Raw genomic sequence first — 6,963 nt, forward strand, 5'->3', positions numbered from 1 at the left:
TGGTCCTGAGGATGTGTTGGGATGAACACCAGGCTTCTACCGATCAGTTCTTTGACTGAACACCAGGCTGGAACCGATGAGATGCTGCTGAATACCAGGTTGGTACTCATGAGATGTTTGACTGTACACCAAAAACTAGCTCACTATTAGCATAATCTTTGTCATCTGATCTGATATGACTGAATATCACTATCACTACTTAGGCCTTGTCAAGGTCTTTCAGATCATTTTGCTTGCTCATTCTTCATGCACACATAAACTTCTAGACCTGATGGATAACTTGTTGTCTAATATATCCCACCCCTTGGCAGTGACATTGTAACAAGATGATTTGTGGCAGAAGGGGATGTATTTGGTCTTCTTTTCTTTCTTTCTGTAACTTCTCCATAGTCCAGTGGTTCCCAACCTGGGGGTACACTGCAGACCGGTTGGGGGTACTTGAAAATAATATTGGTAATGGTGGAAGAAGAGGAACCACATGGCGTTACTTCCGGTTCCGTCTAGTGTCATCAGTCTCTCCTTGTACTTTTGGCAGACCAGCAATCCAATGGGAGCTATCCGCACTGCCCACAGACATCAGCGTTCGTCTGCCCTGAGCTGACATTGGTCGAGGAAGCAGCAGCATTAATCCTGCAGACATTAGCGAGAACCGATTCCTCACTGCATCCCTACGCTACTCCTTAACCCCTTCCTGACAGAGCCAGTTTTTGCGTTCCTGACAGAGCCCTTTTTTTCAAATCTGACATGTATCACTTAAGTGGGGATAACTTTTTTTTGCTTTTACTTATCCCAGTGATTTTGAGATTGTTTTTTCGTGACACATTGTACTTCAAATTAGTGGTAAATTTGGGTCGATACAGTCTGTGTTTTTTTGTGAAAAATACCAAAATGTCGTAAAAAAATGGAAAATTTAGCAATTTGCAAAATGTTAAATTTTCTGCTTGTGAGACAAATAATCATACCACTCAAAATAGTTAATAACTAACATAGACCATATGTCTACTTTATGTTTCCATCATTATTTCAACTTCCTTTTAATTTTTTTGGACACTAGGAGGCTTACAATATGAATAGCAAATTCTCAAATTTTCAAGAAAATTTCAAACACTGATTTTTTTAGGGACCAGTTCAGTTCTGATGTGACTTTGAGGGACTTGTATGTGAGACACCCCCATAAATGAAACCATTTCAAAAACTGCACCCCTCACAGTATTCAAAACAGCATTTTGGAAGTTTGTTAACCCTTTAGGTGTTTCACAGGAATTAAAACAAAGTGTAGGTGAAATTTCAAAATTTCATTTTTTTTGCAGATTTGCAATTTTAATACATTTTTCTAAGGAACACAGTACATTTTACTAGAGAAATGTGACTGAAAATTGATTCCCCCAATTCTTTTGTTTTCATAAATATCCTATATGTGGCCCTAGTGTGCACGTTGACCAAACCACAGGCTTCATAATAGAAGGAGCACCTACTTGATTTTGGAGCCTCCTTTTTATGAGATTATTTTTTAGGCACCATGTAGGTTTCTAGGCACCATAAGATGCTAAAAGTTAGGAACCCCCCCACAAGTGACCCCATTTTGCAAACTACACCCCTCAGGGAATTCATCTAGGGGTATAGTGTACATTTCAAACCCCCAGGGGTTTCACCAATTGTGGTACAACTGGGCAGTGAAAATGAAAAATTATTTTTTTTACACAAAAATGCAGTTCTGGCTCCAAATTTGTCATTTTCAGAAGGTATGAAGGAGACAAAGCACCCCAAAATCTGTGCCCCAATTTCTCCCGAGTACGGCAATGCCTCACATGTGACCAAAAAATACCATTTGGGTGCATGGCAGGACTCAGAAGGGAAGGAGTGATTTTTGGATTTTGCAGCTCAGATTCTGGTGGAATTTTGGTGGGTGCTATGTCGCATTAGCAAGACCCCCCAAGCACCAATACAGTGGAACCCCCCACAAGTGACCCCATTTTGCAAACTACACCCCTCAGGGAATTCATCTAGGGGTATAGTGTACATTTCAAATCCCCAGGGGTTTCACCAATTTTGATACAAGTGGGCAGTGAAAATGAAAAATTACATTTTTTACACAAAAATGCAGTTCTGGCTCAAATTTTTTCATTTTCAGAAGGTATGAAGGAGAAAAAGCACCCCAAAATCTGTGCCCCAATTTCTCCCGAGTACGGCAATGCCTCACATGTGACCAAAAAATACCAGTTGGGTGCATGGCAGGACTCAGAAGGGAAGGAGTGATTTTTGGATTTTGCAGCACAGATTCTGGTGGAATGAATGGTGGGTGCTATGTTGCACCAATACAGTGGAACCCCCCCACAAGTCACCCCATTTTGCAAAGTACACCCCTCAGGGAATTCATCTAGGGGTATAGTGTACATTTCAAACCCCCAGGGGTTTCACCAATTTTGATACAAGTGGGCAGTGAAAATGAAAAATTACATTTTTTTACACAAAAATGCAGTTCTGGCTCAAAATTTTTCATTTTCAGAAGGTATGAAGGAGAAAAAGCACCCCAAAATATGTGCCCCAATTTCTTCCGAGTACGGCAATGCCTCACATGTGACCAAAAAATACCAGTTGGGTGCATGGCAGGACTCAGAACGGAAGGAGTGATTTTTGGATTTTGCGGCTCAGATTCTGGTGGAATTTTGGTGGGTGCTATGTCGCATTAGCAAGACCCCCCAAGCACCAATACAGTGGAACCCCCCCACAAGTGACCCCATTTTGCAAACTACACCCCTCAGGGAATTCATCTAGGGGTATAGTGTACATTTCAAACCCCCAGGGGTTTCACCAATTTTGATACAAGTGGGCAGTGAAAATGAAAAATTACATTTTTTACACAAAAATGCAGTTCTGGCTCAAAATTTTTCATTTTCAGAAGGTATGAAGGAGAAAAAGCACCCCAAAATATGTGCCCCATTTTCTCCCGAGTACGGCAATGCCTCACATGTGACCAAAAAATACCAGTTGGGTGCATGGCAGGACTCAGAACGGAAGGAGTGATTTTTGGATTTTGCAGCTCAGATTCTGGTGGAATTTTGGTGGGTGCTATGTCGCATTAGCAAGACCCCCCAAGCACCAATACAGTGGAACCCCCCCACAAGTGACCCCATTTTGCAAACTACACCCCTCAGGGAATTCATCTAGGGGTATAGTGTACATTTCAAACCCCCAGGGGTTTCACCAATTTTGATACAAGTGGGCAGTGAAAATGAAAAATTACATTTTTTACACAAAAATGCAGTTCTGGCTCAAAAATTTTCATTTTCAGAAGGTATGAAGGAGAAAAAGCACCCCAAAATCTGTGCCCCAATTTCTCCCGAGTACGGCAATGCCTCACATGTGACCAAAAAATACCAGTTGGGTGCATGGCAGGACTCAGAAGGGAAGGAGTGATTTTTGGATTTTGCAGCACAGATTCTGGTGGAATGAATGGTGGGTGCTATGTTGCACCAATACAGTGGAACCCCCCCACAAGTCACCCCATTTTGCAAAGTACACCCCTCAGGGAATTCATCTAGGGGTATAGTGTACATTTCAAACCCCCAGGGGTTTCACCAATTTTGATACAAGTGGGCAGTGAAAATGAAAAATTACATTTTTTTACACAAAAATGCAGTTCTGGCTCAAAATTTTTCATTTTCAGAAGGTATGAAGGAGAAAAAGCACCCCAAAATATGTGCCCCAATTTCTCCCGAGTACGGCAATGCCTCACATGTGACCAAAAAATACCAGTTGGGTGCATGGCAGGACTCAGAACGGAAGGAGTGATTTTTGGATTTTGCGGCTCAGATTCTGGTGGAATTTTGGTGGGTGCTATGTCGCATTAGCAAGACCCCCCAAGCACCAATACAGTGGAACCCCCCCACAAGTGACCCCATTTTGCAAACTACACCCCTCAGGGAATTCATCTAGGGGTATAGTGTACATTTCAAACCCCCAGGGGTTTCACCAATTTTGATACAAGTGGGCAGTGAAAATGAAAAATTACATTTTTTACACAAAAATGCAGTTCTGGCTCAAAATTTTTCATTTTCAGAAGGTATGAAGGAGAAAAAGCACCCCAAAATATGTGCCCCAATTTCTCCCGAGTACGGCAATGCCTCACATGTGACCAAAAAATACCAGTTGGGTGCATGGCAGGACTCAGAACGGAAGGAGTGATTTTTGGATTTTGCAGCTCAGATTCTGGTGGAATTTTGGTGGGTGCTATGTCGCATTAGCAAGACCCCCTAAGCACCAATACAGTGGAACCCCCCACAAGTGACCCCATTTTGCAAACTACACCCCTCAGGGAATTCATCTAGGGGTATAGTGTACATTTCAAACCCCCAGGGGTTTCACCAATTTTGATACAAGTGGGCAGTGAAAATGAAAAATTACATTTTTTACACAAAAATGCAGTTCTGGCTCAAAATTTTTCATTTTCAGAAGGTATGAAGGAGAAAAAGCACCCCAAAATCTGTGCCCCATTTTCTCCCGAGTACGGCAATGCCTCACATGTGACCAAAAAATACCAGTTGGGTGCATGGCAGGACTCAGAAGGGAAGGAGTGATTTTTGGATTTTGCAGCACAGATTCTGGTGGAATGAATGGTGGGTGCTATGTTGCACCAATACAGTGGAACCCCCCCACAAGTCACCCCATTTTGCAAAGTACACCCCTCAGGGAATTCATCTAGGGGTATAGTGTACATTTCAAACCCCCAGGGGTTTCACCAATTTTGATACAAGTGGGCAGTGAAAATGAAAAATTACATTTTTTTACACAAAAATGCAGTTCTGGCTCAAAATTTTTCATTTTCAGAAGGTATGAAGGAGAAAAAGCACCCCAAAATATGTGCTCCAATTTCTCCCGAGTACGGCAATGCCTCACATGTGACCAAAAAATACCAGTTGGGTGCATGGCAGGACTCAGAACGGAAGGAGTGATTTTTGGATTTTGCGGCTCAGATTCTGGTGGAATTTTGGTGGGTGCTATGTCGCATTAGCAAGACCCCCCAAGCACCAATACAGTGGAACCCCCCCACAAGTGACCCCATTTTGCAAACTACACCCCTCAGGGAATTCATCTAGGGGTATAGTGTACATTTCAAACCCCCAGGGGTTTCACCAATTTTGATACAAGTGGGCAGTGAAAATGAAAAATTACATTTTTTACACAAAAATGCAGTTCTGGCTCAAAATTTTTCATTTTCAGAAGGTATGAAGGAGAAAAAGCACCCCAAAATATGTGCCCCAATTTCTCCCGAGTACGGCAATGCCTCACATGTGACCAAAAAATACCAGTTGGGTGCATGGCAGGACTCAGAACGGAAGGAGTGATTTTTGGATTTTGCAGCTCAGATTCTGGTGGAATTTTGGTGGGTGCTATGTCGCATTAGCAAGACCCCCCAAGCACCAATACAGTGGAACCCCCCACAAGTGACCCCATTTTGCAAACTACACCCCTCAGGGAATTCATCTAGGGGTATAGTGTACATTTCAAACCCCCAGGGGTTTCACCAATTTTGATACAAGTGGGCAGTGAAAATGAAAAATTACATTTTTTACACAAAAATGCAGTTCTGGCTCAAAATTTTTCATTTTCAGAAGGTATGAAGGAGAAAAAGCACCCCAAAATCTGTGCCCCAATTTCTCCCGAGTACGGCAATGCCTCACATGTGACCAAAAAATACCAGTTGGGTGCATGGCAGGACTCAGAAGGGAAGGAGTGATTTTTGGATTTTGCAGCACAGATTCTGGTGGAATGAATGGTGGGTGCTATGTTGCACCAATACAGTGGAACCCCCCCACAAGTCACCCCATTTTGCAAACTACACCCCTCAGGGAATTCATCTAGGGGTATAGTGTACATTTCAAACCCCCAGGGGTTTCACCAATTTTGATACAAGTGGGCAGTGAAAATGAAAAATTACATTTTTTTACACAAAAATGCAGTTCTGGCTCAAAATTTTTCAATTTCAGAAGGAATGAAGGAGAAAAAGCACCCCAAAATCTGTGCCCCAATTTCTCCCGAGTACGGCAATGCCTCATGTGTGACCAAAAAGTTGCAGGACTCAGAAGGGAAGGAGTGATATTTGGATTTTGCAGCACAAATTCTGGTGGAATGATGGTGGGTGCTATGTCGCATTAGCAAGACCCCCAAAGCACCAATACAGTGGAACCCCCCCACAAGTGACCCCATTTTGCAAACTACACCCCTCAGGGAATTCATCTAGGGGTATAGTGTACATTTAAAACCCCCAGGGGTTTCACCAATTTTGATACAAGTGGGCAGTGAAAATGAAAAATTACATTTTTTTACACAAAAATGCAGTTCTGGCTCAAAATTTTTCATTTTCAGAAGGTATGAAGGAGAAAAAGCACCCCAAAATCTGTGCCCCAATTTCTCCCGAGTACGGCAATGCCTCACATGTGACCAAAAAATACCAGTTGGGTGCATGGCAGGACTCAGAAGGGAAGGAGTGATTTTTGGATTTTGCGGCTCAGATTATGGTGGAATGAATGGTGGGTGGTATGTGGCATTAGCAAGACCCCCGAAGCACGGTGAAATTATGAACCTAATAATCCATAGATGTGTGGTATATTTTAAAACACTCCTTTATACATAGGCCGGGTTTGTCGGGGCAAGTGTCACACTGGAAAATAGTTTGCTTTCTTATTCCCTTTTTATAGCAAACTTTGCACCTTTTTTGTGTCCTGCCCTTTTTTCCAGTGGAGGGGATTTCATCAGGAAAATGCTGCCCTGGTACAATACGGGGGCCAGTACTAGAAGTACTGGGGCCCTCAGCCTGCTGGTTCCCAAATATTAGGCCCTTTATGACTTCCTCTTGAAAGTGCATAAATGTCCCCCTCTGGCCGGTAGAACGGAATAGCACGTAAGCGTTATACAGTGCCATCTGGATGATATACACGGCCAGCTTCTTGTACCAGATTTTTG

The sequence above is a fragment of the Crinia signifera genome, chromosome 1, assembly GCF_055691185.1.
Source record: "Crinia signifera chromosome 1, ASM5569118v1, whole genome shotgun sequence".
NCBI classification, from domain to species: domain Eukaryota; kingdom Metazoa; phylum Chordata; class Amphibia; order Anura; family Myobatrachidae; genus Crinia; species Crinia signifera.